Source organism: Gracilinanus agilis, chromosome 3, assembly GCF_016433145.1.
Source record: "Gracilinanus agilis isolate LMUSP501 chromosome 3, AgileGrace, whole genome shotgun sequence".
In the NCBI taxonomy this organism is placed as follows: domain Eukaryota; kingdom Metazoa; phylum Chordata; class Mammalia; order Didelphimorphia; family Didelphidae; genus Gracilinanus; species Gracilinanus agilis.
Genome location: NC_058132.1, coordinates 629,067,573 through 629,086,674, shown reverse-complemented (window position 1 = coordinate 629,086,674; position 19,102 = coordinate 629,067,573). Strand labels below are relative to the sequence as shown.

General features: G+C 38.3%; 1 protein-coding gene across 4 annotated transcripts in view; it reads left to right on the top strand.

Annotated features, from left to right (window-relative positions):
- Positions 1-2,672: 2,672 nt before the first annotated feature.
- Positions 2,673-19,102, top strand: part of TFDP2 (transcription factor Dp-2) — a 169,325-nt gene continuing 152,895 nt past the window's right edge. For 2 of the 4 annotated variants that reach the window (XM_044670835.1, XM_044670834.1), the window contains exon 1: positions 2,678-2,856. The gene's annotated coding sequence lies outside the window, so the exon portion shown is untranslated. Of the gene's footprint in view, positions 2,857-19,102 lie in introns of all 4 variants that reach the window. The other 2 variants (XM_044670832.1, XM_044670833.1) reach the window with 2 other exon arrangements.

Here is a 19,102-nt window from a genome sequence, read left to right as displayed (position 1 = left end):
CCTCTTCATTCTACTTCTGAATGTTTAATTCTGGGAACTGTTTTATGAAGTAGATTGATAAACTAGAGCTGCCCCCAGAGGGCATCCAGGACAGTAGTGGAAACTCAAAAACAAACTTTACCAAACAAAACCAACCAACCAACCAACCAAAAAACTCAACTGAAGCAACTTGAGGTATTTTAGTCTGAAGAAAAGAAAACTTATGGATGTGATCCATTTTCAAAGATCTGAAAGGCTGAGAACCAGGAATTACATTTGTTTTTGGCTCTGGAGGGTTGAACTGAGAGGTAGATTTCAGCTTAATAGAAGAATTTTGTCACCTTTAGAGCTATTGAAAATGGAATGGGCTATCTCTTGGTGGGACTGAATTACCCACCACTGGAATTGTTCGTTTAAGAGGCTGGAGGGCCCCTCTAGTTATAGAGTAGAACTTTGGTCCTAGTTGGCTTCTGAGGTCTTGTCCATATTTGTAAGTCTCTGATTCAATTATTTTGGATGTTGTCCTCATGTTCTTCTTGGTATGAGGAAAAATCCTAAAGGATTAAAGTCTAACCCAACCCCACCCCATCCCACCCCACCCAATCTCATTTACTCATTTCCTTCCAAAGACAACTGAATCCACTCTCTCATTTGGAGCTGTTTTGTGCAAGTGCTGCAATATCAGTGTTTTCAGGCTCCCAAGGGTATGGATGGTTTGGTGTGGTCTGAGAGTTAGGCTTTATCTGCTAGGATAAGGAAATTTAGTGCTGTGCATGAGGACTACATTTTTTGTTTTAAACCTTTACCTTCAGCCTTAGAATCAATATTGGGCATTAGTTCCAAAGCAGAAGAGCAACAAGGGCTAGGCAATGGGGGTCAAGTGACTTGTGCAGGGCCACATAGCTAGGAAGTATCTGAGGTCAAATTTGAACCCAGGACCTCCAGTCTTTGGGCATGACTCTCAATCCACTGAACCACCCAGCTGCCCCCAGGACTAAATTTTGAATGTCTAATTTTTTGCATATAGTCCTTCCCATTGGAAAGTAAGCTCTTTGAGAGCAGGGACCCTGTTTTTTTGCCTTTCTTTGTAAATCTATCTACTTAACACACTAGTAGGAACTTAATAAATGCTTGCTGGCAGGTAGGAGTGGGGTTGCAGTGGTGGGTGGATGGACCTCTGCAACTGGATTCAGGAAGACCGAAGTTTAAAGCTCACCTCAAAATTGCCCGGGGCAAATTATTTAAGCCTCTGTCTGTCACAATTTCTTCATTTGTTAATCAGGGATAAAAATAGCATTCCTCTCTGAACTGTGGTGAGGAACAAATGACATATTTGTAAAGCACTTTGCAAACCTTAAAGTGCTTTACAAATGTTATTGTAATTAATATTGTTGACTAGATTCCCTAGCTTAAATATTACCTCTCAGGTTTACGATTTGGGTGCCTCAAAAAACTCGACGTCATCTGAGGTGTCAATTTCCTAATCTGAAAAATAAGGGAGGTTGGAGTAGGTTCCTTCCAGTTTTAAATCTGTGATTTTAGGATTTCTAAGTAAAATCTCCACGAGATCTTGGCACCTCCCCTCCCCCCCAGCACTGTTATTAGCCTCCTTCCTTAGTCTTGCCAACTGTATCATATCATGAGATTATTTAATAGTAAAATTAGCATCTGTGTGGTGCTTTGAAGTTTGTAGAGCGCTTTATAAATATTATCTCATTTTACTACTCTGAGAAGTAGGTGCTAATAATTGTTCTCGTTTTACAAACGGGGAAATTGAGGCAGACGGGTTAATTCTCTTGAAGAAATATATATACATAGAAGAAGTTTTTCGGGTGTGATTTCTCTTGCCAGAGTAATACCCAGAGGGAATACTGGGGGTGAATTCTGTTGCTCCGGCAATATCCATAGCGAGTGTCGGGGATGAATTCTCTTGCCTCAGTATTACACACGAGGGTACTGGAGGTGCATTCTCCTGCTTCAGCAATTCACATGAAGGTATCCGCAATGGGATTAGAATTAAAGTCTTCCTGATTTCCAGACTCCAGGTCCAGAGCTCCTACCACTGTGAGGTCCTGGACTCCTTCTCCTCTCGAAAAGGGGTGGAATTTCCTGCGGGAAATCAGGAGGTCAGAGCAAGCCAAGAGCCAGCCTCCTTCAGGCTCCACCCACGGGCGGGATTTACCAGCTCCAACCTCTGTGAGCTTTACTGCAGGCTCCTCCCTCTCCTGTCACCTCGTGGTTAAGGCCTGGGCGGGACGCTCGACCCCGCCCCACTACCCACCTCGTTTTTCCCCCGCCCTCATTGGGGAGCAAGGGGGCGGGGTTTGTTTATACCCTGCACGCATTGCCAGTCAGACCAATCGGCGTGCAGTGGCGCCTGACGTCACTCAGCCTAGCGTCCAACCAGAGCGCGCACTGCCCAGCCCCCGCCAAAGCTCGCGCTGGGGAAGACTGAAAGAGAGAGAGAGAAGAGTGGAGCCGGGGCCGGGGGTGACCGCCAGCGAGGTTAGTGGAGCAGGTGGGCCTAAGCCGGCTCGGGCCACAGCAGCTGTTCCCGCCGCCCGGTTGGGGGGGGCGAGGAGAGTCCGGGGCCGGGGCGGGGGCAGTGCCGCACACAGGCGCGGTAGCGCACGCGCGCGCGGGCGGGCACGAGGCTCCTGGTGGCTGCGTGCGCACGGCCGGCCCGGTCTCGCAAGCTCTCGATCCCCGGTGCCTTCGCCCCCGGCCCCCGGGGGATGAGTCCGCAGACCGCCCCAGCTGCCCCAGTCCAGCGGAGCTGCTGCCGTTCTGGCCACGTCTGGTTGCTTCCTTGCCCTCTTCCCATCGCGGGCCGGACGCATCACCCTCAGGCCACCTTCTGCACAGCTACGCCGACAGGTAATGTCCCCCTTCCCCCTCAGGACTCGGTCCTCGCGCGGCCGCGGCAGTGTCGTAGTGTCGCTGTGGGTGGGTCGGAGCCAGGGGCCGGGGGAGCGAAGCTCCTGGCTCATATTACTCTTCCCTTCCCGCAGCGGTTGAGGAAGAGGCGGTTCTGAAATCACCGCCCTCGAGGCTGGGGAGCCCCCGCGTGCCCTTCGCCCCCTCTTTATCGCCACGCGCGCTGCCCTTTCCTTCCATTCCCGCAGCGGGACGCAGGAACCTACGTGTGCGCGCGCGCACGCGGGGGCTGAGAGCTGGCCCGGGACCCCCTTCCTTCGGGTGCCGGAGAGAGCGACTTTCCGGGCATTTCTCGCAGAACAAAAGCTGTGGTGCCTTGTGGAGTGAAGGAACCCAGCCCTTAAAATTTCCCGGCTCCTTTGGCACTCTCTTCTGGTTCTCTCCCCCTCCCCCAATCATCTTCCTGCGAGGACACTTCCCCTCACCAGCGAATCTTGGAGCGATCCTCCTAGAAGTCTCTTGTATATTCCTTTTTTTGTTAAGACCACCAGTTGGAGGCATTTATCTAAACTGAAGCCCTTGCTGCGTGTTCCCATCCATGCTTTCCATTTCAACTTATTCCTGTGATAGCCCTTTCTCAACTATTCTAATTGTTTTACCTTGCTTTTAAAGAATAGAGTGGATCATTTTCTTTTCCATGAAGCTTGATCATAATTCAGAGCTTGAAGGGACTTTTAGATTATCATAAAATTAAGAGTTTGAAGTCTTAAATCTTAGTCTGCCCCTATCCCATGGAAAATAAATTAAATGTTATCAATTTTAAGACATTGTATGTAACCCTGAATTCTTTTTCCTTTAGCTAGGCCATTCCAGATTCTCCCAAAATATCATTCAGCCTTCCAAATATCTCAATCTTATGTTCTTATTCTCCCTGAAAACAGCTTGGCCCCCTTCCTTTAGCATTGTATTCATAAATCTGATCTCTTTTCATATTATTTCCTGTGCCAGTTGTCATTTTGACTGGTTCCAGTCTTGAAGGGTGATATTCAGATCCATCCTCTTTTACAAATGAGGAAACTGGAGCCTTGAGAGATAAAACAACCTGCTTGCTCAAGGTCACATTGCTTAAATTACTGCTAGAATCTTCTGTTTTCTGATTTCAAATCTGGTACTCTCTTTTTCATAGCAGAGTTCCTCTAATCTGAAAATAATAGATCATATAATTTTAAAGTTGGAAAAGTTGGAAAGGATCTTAGAGGTCATCTATACCATCCTTTTAGTGTATAGATAAAACTTAGGGCCAGTGAGGTCCAGTGAATTGCCCAAGGTCACACAGCCAGAAAGTGTCAAAACTGACATTCAGGGTCTTTAACTCCAAATCCAGTGTACTTACCACTGTTATATACAATGTCTAGATCCTATATCAACTAAAGAAAAGAGTAAGCTTAATCCTAGAATTTAGAGCTTGAAGATCATCAGTTTTTTTTCTTCATCCCTTGGAAAATGAATTAAGTGTTATTTATCAATAGTAGGATACCATAAGGTCTTAGTCAGTGGTGTTCCCAGATAGCAAAGCAAATGCCCAATATTGTGTGAGTGGAGTTTGCTCTATTCACCTCCTGGCCTCAGACCCTTTAACCCTGGGCTGAGGGTTAAGATCTACCTGGACTAATCAATGAGATAGATTCTTATTTTCTTCCTCTCTCTCTTCATTCATGTAAATAAATTTACATAAAAGTCAATTTTGATTTGAGATTATTCTTTTTAAAAAAATTTTTTTTAAACCCTTAACTTCTGTGTATTAGCTCCTAGGTGAAAGAGTGGTAAGTGTGTGCAATGGGGGTCAAGTGACTTGCCCAGGGTCACACAGCTGGGAAGTGTCTGAGGCTGGATTTGAAGCTAGGACCTCCCATCTCTAGGCCTGACTCTCAATTCACTGAGCTACCCAGCTGCCCCTTGAGATTATTCTTAATTGAGGATTGATAATAGTTCAATCCTCTGGCAACCACCTTTAATATATTGAACCCATAAAACCCCTTTTTCTCTCTTACATTTGTTAGGAAAACAAAATACATATTTAATTTTGTTTTATATTTTCTTAGAAGCAAACTAAATTTTCTTACAACTATATGTGTTTTATGAATATATGGCTTGTATTTTATGATTATGAAAATTGATATTATAAAGTGTGTTCACATTTACAGATGAAACTTTAGGCTTGTAGATTCTTTTGTAGCCAAAATAAATAAGTTTTTACCAGTTATTTCATGGTCTTATGTATGGCTTTATGTTTTTACAAACATAGCAATCTTTTCTCTGATTTAGCACTACTGTTTCTATTTTAAAATAAGTCCCATAAGTCTTAAAGGCTCAGTAAATTCTTCCTTTATTTTCTCCATTGATGTTGGGAGAAAACATAAATTTATTAGAAGGAAATTATCGAGATTATCGAGAAGAAGTCTCTTATTTTACAAATAAATGAGAATGCTGGCCCAATTGAGTCACACAGATAGTGTTATGTTGTTATAGCCATATAATTTTTGTCAATTTTTTAACATGGGTATGGGCTCTTTGGATACCTGTAGATTTTTTCCTTTGTAGCCAGAATTTTAAACCTTTAGACCAGTGATTACCAAAGTGGGTGCTACCACCCCCTGGTGGGTGCTGTAGCAATCGGGGGGGGGGGGTTGTGATGGCCACAGGTACATTTATCTTTCCTATTAATTACTATTAAAATTAAAAAAAATTAATTTCCAGGGGGCTAAGTAATATTTTTTCTGGAAAGGGCCAAAAAAGTTTGGGAACCACTGCCTTAGACAATGAACTCTCAAACACAATCAGAAATTGAGATACACAGATAAAATCTCTGCTCCCTTAATGAATGGAAAATGGTTGCTTATTATTAAAATTAATAAACAGGATAGGTCATAGTGATATAAATTAGATTAGTAGAAAGCATTTAAAATTTATACCAAAAGATTCTTTAATGAGTATTGATTTTGTAACATGCATTTGGAATTAGTTTTTTTTTTCCTTCACAAGATTACATTTCCTTGGTTGGTGTTGATCCTGTAGAATGCTATCTGATTATACCAGTCCAACTTTGTAAGAAGTAAAGGCAGTAAGAATTTAGTATTAGGTTTTGAAAGTGTGGGTTCTAAGCAAATTTTAATTTAGACATATATGCTAATTTCTTTTTTAATTTTTTATTTCTTTTTATTTTTAAAATTTTTATTTAATTAAGAAAATTTTTCCATGGTTACATGATTCATATTCTTTCTCTCCCCTCCTCCCAACCCCCTCCCGTAACCAATGCGCAATTCCTCTGGGTTTTACTTGTGTCTATTTCCTGTTTCCATATTATTGATATTTGCATTAGGGTGATCCTTTAGAAGAGTCTACATCCCCAATCTTATCCCCATCTACCCATGTGATCAAGCAGTTGTTTTACTTTTGTGTTTCTGCTCCCACAGTTCTTCCTCTGGATGTGGATAATGTTCTTTCTCATAAGTCCCTCAGAATTGTCCTGGATCATTGCATTGCTGCTAGTAGAGAAGTCTGTTACATCTGATTGTGCCACAGTGTATCCGTCTCTGTATACACTAATTTCTGATTGGAATATTATCTTAAATATCTAAGTCTTAAAATATGTTTGATATTTTTGAAAACTGACATTTCCATTCATTTTTTGAGGCACATGTATGTAATTTTTTTTAGTTAAGAAGAATGATTTGATGAATATAGATCAATTCTGGGTTATCCAGAGTTGTTCATGGCCAAATGATCTGCATGAGCAAATATTACTTTCAATTTCTTTGGGACATTATCACCTTTATTTACATTTTTTGATGCTATTTTTTTTGAAACATTTCAGTCTGAAGTTTAGGAGAAGTAAGGAAGGAAGGAAGGGATAGAGTTTTCAGAGTCTCCTCTTTGAAACCAATATATGGCTTTCCTAATTCCTGGGAAAATGTGTCTGATAGACAACAAACTTAGAAAAATGGCTTCTTTCTGTTGGCTTGTATTTTATACTTAGAAAATGCTGGGGAGCACCTGGGTGGCTCAGTGGATTGAGAACCAGGCCTAGAGATGGGAGGTTCTGGGTTCAAGTGTGGCCTCAGATACTTCCTAGCAATATGACTCTGGGCAAGTCACTTAACCCCCCATTGTCTACTTCTTACCACTCTTTTGCCTTGGAACCAATACACAGTATTGATTTTAAGTCAGAAGGTAAGGATTTAAAAAAAAAAATTTTTTTTTTTAAATTTTTTAAACCCTTAACTTCTGTGTATTGACTTATAGGTGGAAGATTGGTAAGGGTAGGCAATGGGGGTCAAGTGACTTGCCCAGGGTCACACAGCTGGGAAGTGTCTGAGGCCGGATTTGAACCTAGGACCTCCCGTCTCTAGGCCTGGCTCTCAATCCACTGAGCTACCCAGCTGCCCCAGAAGGTAAGGATTTTTTATAGAAAAATAAAAGAAAACATTGGCAGTATCTAGGACTGATTAATAAGTTAAGCAGAAAAATTCAATTCTTTTTAAAAAATTTAACAGACACTAAAAATTAGCATTTCTATATTCAAAATAGAATAAGGGAATTATTACATACAGCTTGTTTTCCTTTGAAGTATATAATAACTGCAACATGTAACTTTCAATGTTGTCATTGTTTCTGTTTCCTTCTGGCCTTCTTTTGGTTTTTGTCCATGTGTTTTTTAAATGCTTCACTGACTCTTTTTTCCCTTTTTAACTTTCCTTGCCCTCCACTGCCCCTTTTCTTTTCCTTCCCAAACTCCTCTCCCTAATTGAAGTAAGGAAAACTCATGTAACATATGCATCATGAAACAAAACACATTCTCATACTGACAGTTTCTAAAGATCCATGTCTTGTTTTGCATCTTGAGTCCATCACTTATCTTTCATAAGGTAGATAATATGTTTCATTGTTGACCCTCTGGAATCCTGGTTGTTCATTGAATTCAACAAGTATTTATTAAGGATCCCTATGTGCTAGGGCACTAATGCATGGTGTTAGGAAGGAACTTATTTTCTAGTGGAGGAACATCATGTGCAGATAAGTAAAGGATCAGTAAATCCAAAATAACCCCATCCTCCCCCAAAGTATCACTAACAACTGGGGGAATCAGAAAAGGCCTTCTATAGAAAATGGTACTTCAAATGAATCTTGAAGGGAATTGGGGGGTTACATGAGGTTGAGGTGATGACCTAGAGCCATGACGGTGAACTTATGGCACATGTGTCAGACAGGGCATACAGAGTGCTCTGTGTGGGCACAGGCCATCACTGGGTGGAGCTACTCCCTTCCCACTCTCCACTGCCTCCCCACCCCTCTGCTCAGCAGCCCAATGGGAGTGTTTACTCCCCTCCCCCTCTCTACCCAGGCTGAAGCCATTTCCTCACTTCACCGCCCCCCCCCCCATGGGAATGCTTCTTTCCTCTTCTAAGGGGGAGAAGGGTACGCCCAGCACTTGGTCTGGGTAGGGCATGGCATGCAGTCTCTAAAAGGTTCTCTATCACTGTCTTAGAGCATTGTAGGGCATGCCAAACAATAAAGATCAGGAGATTTGTATTGGGAATATGTGTTTGGAGAAATGCAAGTAGGCAATTTGTCTGGAATGTACTCTGTATGTTTGGGGATGATATATAATCAGCTTGAAGGATAGGTCAGCTATTTCATCAGAGGAGTTGAGAGGGATGAAGACAATTGTGGTACTAGAGAGAAGGGATTAAATGTGGAATTGAAAGACTGGAAGCTGATTAGCTATGAGTTGGTGGTGAAGGAGAGGTCAGGCAACTGAGGATTCCAACTAGGGAAACTTGAAGAATAGCAGTCCCTTTAAAAAGATAGGTTAGTCAGGAGAGGGATGAAATGAGGAAAGATGAATTCTGTTTTGGAAATGTTGAATTTGAGATACCTTTGGGATGGCTAATGAGGGCTTGATATATAGATTTGGGAGCATAAGGATAATAGATGAACCCATGGAAGTGAGTGAGATCACCAAGAAAGAGTAGAGTGTGAGAAGAAGAGCTCAATACAAACCTCAGAAAAACAGGTTAAAAGGGCTAAATATCATTACATTTCATCCTTGGTTATGTCATCAATATAGCTGTCCTTGTATTTTCATAAATTGTGATTTTTGTCAGATATATCTATTAAAATGCAAAATATAAATAATTTCTGGATTATCTAGTTTTGTTGTTCAGTCATTTTTCAGTTGTGCCAGATTCTACATGACCCTATTTAGAGATTTCTGGAATGATATGGCATTTCCTTCTCCAGCTCAATTTACAGATGAGGAAACTGAGGCAAACAGGGTTAAGTGACTTGCCTAGGGTCACACAACTAGTAAGTATTTGAGGCTGGATTTGAACTCAGGTCTTCCTGACACCAGGCCAGGTGCACTATCCACTGAGCCATCTAACTGCCCTGAATTATCCAGGAAATGAATTCTGTGTGCTTATATCAAAAGCAATACTAGCTAATCATAATGTTTTTTTTTAAAAGGTATTAACCTTGCATGCATTCATGTCTTAGATATCCTGCTATAGCAAATAAAGTGCTAAACCGAGAATTGAGAAGACTTAAGTTTAAATTCTACCTCTGACATTGATTAGGTCTGTGATTCAACCATTCTGAGCCTTAATGTTCTCAGGAAAAATGGACATGATGATAATTACTTACACCACAGGTTTGTTATTAAAGTCAATTAAGAGGATTTATGTAAAGCACTTTATAAGGCTAAATAAAGTGCTCTGTCAGCTATTTTTAATAGGGCATATTTCAAGTTTAGTTATATTTTAGTAAATTGGTTAAATTATGATTTATGAGCTCTATGGCCTTAATGTATGTGCAATGTTCAATGGGTGACAAATGATCTACTTCACAAGGCTTCTCAGACTAATAAGTATTGTGAGTAATAGGCACTTGTTACCTCAATTTGCCAACAAACTACTACTACAGATCAGACATGTTAGATGCTGGGGATACAAAGACAAAAATGATAGTCTTTGCCCTCAGGGAACTTATATTTTATTAGAAACATACACACACGTGTATATACACATATACATATAAAATAAATACTAATTAATTTTTGGAGAGGCACCAACCGTTTGAATCACCTGGAAAGGCCTTATGTAGGAAGTACCACTCAGACTGAACTTGAAAGAAAGCTAGAGATTCATTTGTATTATATGTACAGAACAAATTCTGGATTGTAGTCTGTTATTTTGGCTCTAAAAATAAAAACTTAGCTAGGTTAAAGGGAAAACATGTTCAACAAAATCTTGGTCAAACTTTAAACTGGAATGAAAAGAGATTTTTTGTGCTGGAACTGGGAAGAATAAAGTAGAGCATAAAAAATGGGACAGTTAGATACTTAACCTATTGGACATAAGATGTAAAGATGCTGTTGCTGATAATGTTTTTACCCATACCAGCAGATATAACTGACCGGTGGAAATGTGAGCAACAAATTAAGATAAGTAGTAGTAGTCTCTTTCATCTCATTTACTGTAGAAAATGAAGGGTGGAAAGAAGACTTGGGGTGAGGTGATCAATAAGATGCAGGACTAGATATGTTTTCAGATTCTTACCACGGTCTCCCAAATAGGAATTCTGTGCCAGAGATAAAAGCAATTATCTTCACAGCCTAGGACACCAAGAACCTGAACAAGGTAACAAGGTAACAATTAGATGAACTAATGGCAGAGAAGTCTAGTCCCTCACCTTCAACCCACTCGCTCAGCACTCTTTTACAACTCAAAAGCTAATTCCCCAAACCCCCAGCGATACCTCTAAGTGTCAATTCTGTGAGGAATACAGAGAATAAAGGACTAAGTTTAAGAGCCATGAATTAAGAAATAAGTCTAGAATAGACTGAAAGGGAAGATAAAGATAAATAATAAAGAAAATGAGGGAAAGAAATTCTTTTCAGAAAAAAATTCACACAAATTTTTTTTTTAAACTAATGAACAAAATTGAAAGGGAAAAGAGGCAGGGGGAGGATTCTACTTCAGTACTTAACTGAGACCATGAAAAAATTAACTAGATAAAATAGAAAAAGGAAGAACTAATAAAATTCCAAAACTAAGGAAAGTGGAAACATGGGTGGGAGGGGTTGGTGTCTGAGGATGAAGGGAAGAGAGCCTATGGGTTGTCTTAAAATAGATTAAGATAACTGAAGAGATAGTTTGTGTTTACAGAGGAAGAAGGGAAAATATTTATTTGGGAAAAAAAATTCCAATCTCAGAAAAAAGAATATAAATCTAATTCTCATGATTTTTAATTAACATGAACAATATTGATCGACTAGTAGATAAGATAGATAAGAAAAGTAAACCACACAGTGTATTGCTTATATGAAACACTTAAAAAAAAAACACAAAAAACCTCTTACCTTTTATCTTAGAATCAATACTGTGTATGGACTTGCCCAGGATCACACAGCTAAGAAATGTCTGAGGTCAAATTTGAACCTAGGACTTCCTGTCTCTAGGCCTGGCTCTCAATTCACTGAACCACCCAGCTACCCCCAAGAAGCACATTTAAAAACAAAGCTATACATAGAATAAAAGAGAGGTTAGAAAAAAGCTTACTATGTGTTGATTTCAGAAAAGCAGGAATTGCAATTAATACTTTCAGAGAAAGTAAAAACACACATTCAAAACATTTAAAGGGATAGACAAGGAAACTACATTGTGCTGAAAGGAACCTTGCTTCAAATACCTTAAACATTGAAGTTCATAAAAGAAACATTAACTGAGCTACAAAAAGACAAAGTAACATAGTAGCGTTACTTATTAAAAGCCTCTTTTAAGTTTTAGAGAGGCCTAATAGAAGGATAAACAAAAGAGAAAATATAGAATTGAATACTTTGCTATAGAAACGAGAGCTTAAAGGCATATAGAAGCTTCTAAATGAGACTGCTAAAAATATTTTATTTCTCAAAACTATATAGAACTTTTACAAAAATTGTCCATGTATTTGATCATAAAATTATTGCAAATACAAGAAATTAAGTACAGCTTTTTACAAGAAAAGGAGTAATCAGTTCTCCAAGCACAAACAAAACACACATACCCAAATGTAGATTTAAAAAATGAAATCTTAAGTAATGAATTGGTTAAATCATAAATCATAAAATAAATCATAAAAGGATAAATCATAGAAACAATAAATATGTGAAAGAAAATTATAATGATGAAACAGAATACCAAAATTTCTGAGATCCAGCAAAAGCAGTCTTGTAGGGGAAAAATCATAAACTTAGAAGCAATTCTATTAGCAAAATAGAAAGAGGGAATTAATTAACTTAATAAATATTTAAAATAACTGGAAAGTTATAAAATAAACCCACGTAAATCAGCAGGATTTTGATCTGTTACTAACAAAGTCTAGCAAAAAGAGATGGAGATATTCCATTTAAAATAACCACAGATAGAATGAAATACCTGAGAGTATATCTGCCAAAACAAACCCAGAAACTACATGAACATAATTCTAAAACACTTTTTTCACAAGATCAGATCTAAATAGAGAAATATTAATTGAAATATTAATAAAAAGACATTCATACCTAAACTAATCTACTTATTCAGTGCCATCCCAATCAAATTACCTAAAAATTATTTAGAAAAAAAAACAAAATTCATTTGATGGAAGATCAAGAAATCAAGAATATCAAAAGAATTAATGAAAAAAGTAAAGGAAGAGGGCTAACAGTACTGGATTTTAAATTTTTATAAAGCAGTAGTGTTGTGTTTTTTTTTTGCTTTACATTAATTTTTTTAAAATTCACTCAAATGACATAAAAAAACCAATTTTTAACTTTCATTTTCTTTAACTTTGAGCCATATTTTGCCTTTCCCTCCCTCTCTCCCTCCTTCCCCGTAAGCAATATGATATAGATTTTACATGTATAATGGTATAAAACATCTTTCCATATTTTTCCTTTTGTAAAAAAAAAAGAGAACTTGAACAAATTAAAGAAAAGTGAAGAAATGAAATGAAATATTGTATGTCTCTTTCTGCATTCAGATTCCATCAGTTCTTTTTTCTGGAGGCAGATGACATTTTTCATCATGTCTTGTGGATTTTCTTGGATCACTATATTGCTAGGAATAACTAAGTCATTCATAAATGCTACTGTGTACATTGTTCTCCTGGTTGAAGCAGTAATTGTCAAAACTATCTGGCGCTGGCCAAGAAATAGAAAACTTGATCAGTTGAACAGAACAGATATACAGCAGATAGTAGTAACAGATTAAGATTCACATCAGATTATGGAGAGGAATGTATTAGTCAACAACAGTTGGAGAGTACTGTGAGATATAAAATGGATAATCATGCATACATTAAAATGAAACATGTCTGTACAAATAAAACAAATTGGGGAATGTTCATAGACGACCTCTTAGATGAGATCACATATTTAAAATATATAGAGAACTTTGTCAAATTTATAAGAATGAGTTATTTCCCAATTCATAAATGGGCAAAAGATATTGGTATACAAAAAAATTCTCTAAATCACTACTGATTAGAGAAATGCAAACCAAAACAATTCTGAGATATCATCTCAAACCCATCAGATTGACTAAAATGACAAAAGGGCCAAATGACAAATGTTGGAGGGGATATGGAAAAATGGGGACAATTGTACATTGTTTGTGGAACTGTGAACTAATCCAACCATTTTGAAGAGCAATTTGGAATTATAACTAGAGAGCTTTAAAACTGTGTATATCTTTAGACCCAGCAATGGTATTGTTTCCCAAGGAAATGGTTGGGGGGAAGAAAAGAACCCCTATCTTCCTAAATATTTATGGCAGCTCTCTTTGTGGTGGCACAGAACTGGAAATTTAGGGGTTGCCCAGCAATTGGGGGATGGTTAAACAAATCATGGTATATGATTGTGATGGAATACTACTGTACTGTAAGAAACTGATGAGCAGATTTTTTTTTTTCTCCCAAACTTGGAAAGGACTAGGATAGTTCCAATTAGACAGGGTGTTTTTTTCCCTAAATTTTTGAGAGTAATTTGTATGGCATGCTTAAATTTGATATCCTCCTATGAATCCATCAGGACTAGAAGTTTTTTCTTTGGTAATTCCTTCACAATTATTTCTATTTCCTTTTCTGAAATTAGTTTAGATATTTTTGAAGGTATTCCTCTATTTCAGAATAGGTTCTGAGTTTTTGTTCTGATTTTGTTGTGATTTTACCTTGTTCATTACACTTTTATTAAGTGTGTATTATAGTGAGAGACTGCCCTCAAGGAACTTATACTTTATTGGGAATACAATAATTATACAAATAAGCAAACACTATAAGATAATTTGAGGAGAGAAGAGAACATTAACAAGGAGAGGATTTGGAAAAAGGCTTCTTCAGTGATTACTAGTTGAACTTTAAAAGAATGTAGGGATTTTGAAAGATAGAGGTTAAAGAGAGAGGGTAGGTAGGAGATAGCTGAATTCAGGTCAGAGTTTGTAGATTGGTTTTACTGTAACAGAGATTATGGGGACAGGAATTATGTGAATTGAATTTGGAAAGGTAGGCCATAGTCAAGATTGCTAAAGCTTTTCCCAAGCTGAGAAGTTTGCATTTTATTCTAGTGTCAGTGGGAAGAGGACTGACATACTTTGGGAATATTAATCTGGCAACTGGAGAATGAATTGGAAAAAAGGAAATACTTGAGGCAAAGGGACCATTGTAATAGTCCAGGGGAAAAGGGACTAAAACCTGAGGTTGCTATCAATAAGAGTTGAGAGAATGGGACAGCTGTATAGTGTAGTGAATAGACTCAAGTATCTGAATTGACATTTTGCCCTAGATACTTATTAGCTATGTTATCCTGGGCAAGCCACTTAATCTGTTTGACCCTCTAAGCCCCATTTCAGATTTATATTTATGATATTATGAAGATAGAAGAGAGAGGTTAGTATTAGAATTAATAAGACTTGGAAGCTGGTTTGATTGTTTTAAGGGGTGGGAAAGAGTGAAGAGTTGAGTGATTCTTTGGTTACAGAATTGGGTATCTGGAAGTATGGTGGTACCCTAGATAAAAATAGAGAATTTTGGAGGAATATTGGGCATAGTTTGGAATTCTGGTTTTGATATATTGAGTTTGAAGTGGATACCTCTGTGACATCAAGATAGAAATAAATGTCTAGTAAGCATTTGGTCATGGGTAACTAGCATTCAGTACATATGCTTAGATCAAGAACCATCTGCATTGAAGTATTAATTGGATTCATGGCAACTGAAGAGATCACTGGGATGGAGCAGGGGTTCTAACCTCTAGTTCAGAAGTTTGTAGATAGATTTCAAGGGGGTGGGGGTTCATGAACTTGGATGAGAAAAAACATATCTTTATTTCAATTGCTTTCTTTCCTGGTCTTTTAAAAATTTGTTTACAAAAATTATTAAACCCACATATGGGATTCTGGAGGTAGATGATGAACAGAGGCTGGGGAGTGTTTGAACAGGTAGATAGTGTCTGAGGCTAAATTTGAACTCAAGACCTCCCTCTTGTCTCCAGGGCTGGCTCTCTAGTCACCTAGCTGCACCCCCCCCCCCCATTCATCAGTATTATTAAAATCTAGGGAAAGATTGACATCATACAAACATCTCTGGACAGGAACAGCTAGGTGGCTAAGTGGATAGAGAAATTAGAGGTCCTGGGTTCACCTATGACCTCACATATTTCTTAGCTATGTGACCCTGAGCAAGTCGCTTAACCCATTAATGCCTAACCCTTACTGCCCTTTTGCCTTGGAACCAATATTGACAAATGACTGTGACTTTGTGATTTAACTTTTCAAAGGCCCAGGCAATTCTCTTAAAATTGAGCTCCCAATGATATGATAGATCTTGTAAAAAAAAAAGTTGTAGAAGATGACTTTAATATTTAGCAAACGTCTATAGCATATTACCAAAGAAATGGTTGATAACCACTTGACAGGCTATCATGATTTCATCAAGAACAGGCTATGACCATTTTCTTTTTCAACAGGATTAATTAGACTGATAGATTAAATGAATGCTATAGATAAGAGCATAATGAGATTTCAGTATGACATTTGACAGTCATTTTGGAGAGAGGGGCAAGATGGAATGAAGCAAATTAAACAGTAGTACAATTAGTGTTGAAACTGGTTGAACAACTAGATGCCAGGGGTGGTGATTTGTGGATTAGTGTTACCTTGAAGGAAGGTCTCTAGTGAATTGTTGGAAGGAGCTATCCTTGGCCTAACTCTTCAGTATTTAGTGAATTATTTGAATGACTGATCTAGATGGCATGCTCATCAAATTTTTGGATGATAGGAAACCGTAAGACATAACGAATATACTGGATGACAAAAACAATTCAGAAAAAATTTCACAGACTAGGATGATAGGTTAGATTTTGTAAATTGTAACTTGGTTAATAAAATTAACTGTGCATGTTCAGGATATGGGAGAATTATCAAGCAAGAAATTAATATGAAAAAAGAGGTAGGACTTTTAGTGGACTACAATCTTATTATGATGATTCTGCAATGTGACATGGTAATCAGAAAAATCAATGAGATCCCGGGCTGCTTTAAGAGAAGTATAATTTCTTATCACATTTGGTAGCAAGGAATAGGAGGATGACTTTGTGGACGGAAAGATAGGAATGGTTTAAATTTTGCCTCTAACACATGTACTAGCTAGGTGACAATAGGCAAGTCACTTTTACTTAATTTTTCAGGATCTAGAACAGCTTTCTAAGACTTTTTTACAGAAGAATTACTTGTTTTTTTTAGTAGGACTTCTAAACCAGGAAATTCTGCACAGTAATGAAATTGCAGATCTAGACCCTCCCCCCCCCAAAAAAAAATTGCAGAAGAGGTAGGTGCCTACCTATCCTGTAGTCTTGAGTTTAGTTCTGAATGCAGGAGAGGACATTAGCAAACTGGAGCATGTTCAAAAGATGTTGACCCAGGATACTGAGGAGGCCCAAAAAGAGTGACATTGATTAAAGTTTTTTTAGTTGGAGGAGGAAAGACTTCAATAGGAAATAATTGATGATGTATATTTGAAGTGTTTTTTTTTAATGAAATGTTTAGATTTGTTCACTTGGCCTTTGGAGAGCAAAATTAGAAATAGTAGATAAAAGTTCTATTGTGGGTGGGGACACATGTAAGCTAAGCATAAGAAATGTCCAAAGAGTGATGTCCAGAAATGGAGGAAAAATACTGCCTTGGGGAAGTTGTAATTAGTTTTTCAAGTAGAGATTAGATGGTCATTTGTTGAGGATATCATAGACAGGATTCATGCTTTGTACAGAGATTGGTCTGGATGACTTCTGAGGTACTGTCCACCTCTATAGTTTTATGTGTGTGTTTGGAATTCAGGGAGGTGCCATTTAAAAGTTTCTTACAAACTTCCTGTGGACATGTGGGGAACTTTGAGACTACAATTCCCGTTGATCCAGTGGGTTTCCAGTTTCTGATGTGATTATGTCAGAGAACAGGAACCAACGTAGAGCTCTACTTAAGTAGAGCTCCACTTAAATTCGGAGGGCAGGCTTGAGACGCTCTTCTTTCGCTACCTGAGCGGGCTCCTGGGGGACAGAGAGGATTAGGGAAGGTCTGAAAGAAAATGGCGGAGGCGGCATTTGAATAGGTTTCTTACAGGCGCGTGGTTGATTTATCTCTATCAGCATGGCTTTTATTAAAATACTAATTTCCCTCATTATATCGGCCTTCATCATTTTTAAAAACAACAGTTTTTAAAAGAGTACAAAGAACAGACTGTTCTTTAAAGGATATTTTGGAGGAGATTTCTGAATTAAGAGGTAAGATGGCTAGATAATTTTTTGATATCACTTTGTAGAGATTAAAATTAATATACAAGAACTAAATATTATATTTTAAAAAGTTTTATTAATAAAAAAGCTAACTAAAAAGGTACTAACCCAGCCCACTCGAGCAAACTAGAAAGAGGGAGGAGTTACAGCAAACTATATGTAAATGTGAAGACGCAAATGTGGGCAAAGGGAAAAGCATTCTGGGTAATACAGAAAGGGAGTTTGGGTAATGTAGTTTTAGGGATTCAAGATATTTCTAAATATACATTCCCTGTGGTCTTTTTGGGAGACCAGTCTCCCCAAAAGGATCATGGAAACATAGTCAACTTAAAAATTGCAATAATTTGTGGATAAAAGGAAAAGAGAACAAAATCAGTGATTGTTACATTGACAAAAAGACAATTTAAGGGCAGTCCCCTTTGGCATAAAAGTATAAATTCAAAACAAATGCTTTCAGTCCCCCATAATTCAATTTCACACTCCAAAGTTCACTCTGGATCTTTTGGTGCAGCCCATGTGGTCTCTGCAGGCATCTTCATGGCACCTTCTCCAAACAGGTTTGCTTTCTGGATTCTGGGAGGTAGTCTTCTGTTGTAAATTAGGCTCAAATTCAAATCAAAATTCACAACAATAACAGGACCCCCTGAGGTGGATAATAACAAACAGGGCTCACTGAGGGATACATGGCTGAGTTATAAGATATATGAATCAATTGCAAAAGAAATAAAAAACATCAAAAAATCCATAAAAGAGAAAAAATAACTTGTGGATGAAATGTAAAATATTTAAGTCTTATGTCTAATATAAAATCTAAGTAAAGTAAAAAAATAAACCTATAACAGATCCTTGAATCAGGACCTAATTAAAATGATTTAAGCAATTGTGCACTTACCCATTCATAGCCAGGACTACAGAAAGTTTGCCACACTATGAAAGACAGAAAAGGGACTAGATTATAGGAGCAAATGAGAAGCCAGGATGGCAGCTTAAAGAGGTGCTTTATAGAATGTGGTTCAGAGGAAGACCTGCCTCTGACATATGTCAAAATAGCTGCAACCTCAAACCCCAAATAAGTTTAAGTCCTTTTGTCTTGGCTCAAAATTACATCAATCCTACTGGGATTGTTTGGTCTCTTTGACCTTGTTCTCGATTGGCACTATGCAGGTTATTAGCTTTGTGCTTCTTTAGCACTGTGCACTGGCTCTTTTTAAATTCCCTTCTCCTGGGATCAGACAGAATTATTAAGCAAAGTCCCATAATTTTTTTTTTTAAATCAATGGCGGGGGCAGCTGGGTAGCTCAGTGGATTGAGAGCCAGGCCTAGAGACAGGAGGTCCTAGGTTCAAATCCGGCCTCAGACACTTCCCAGCTGTGTGACCCTGGGCAA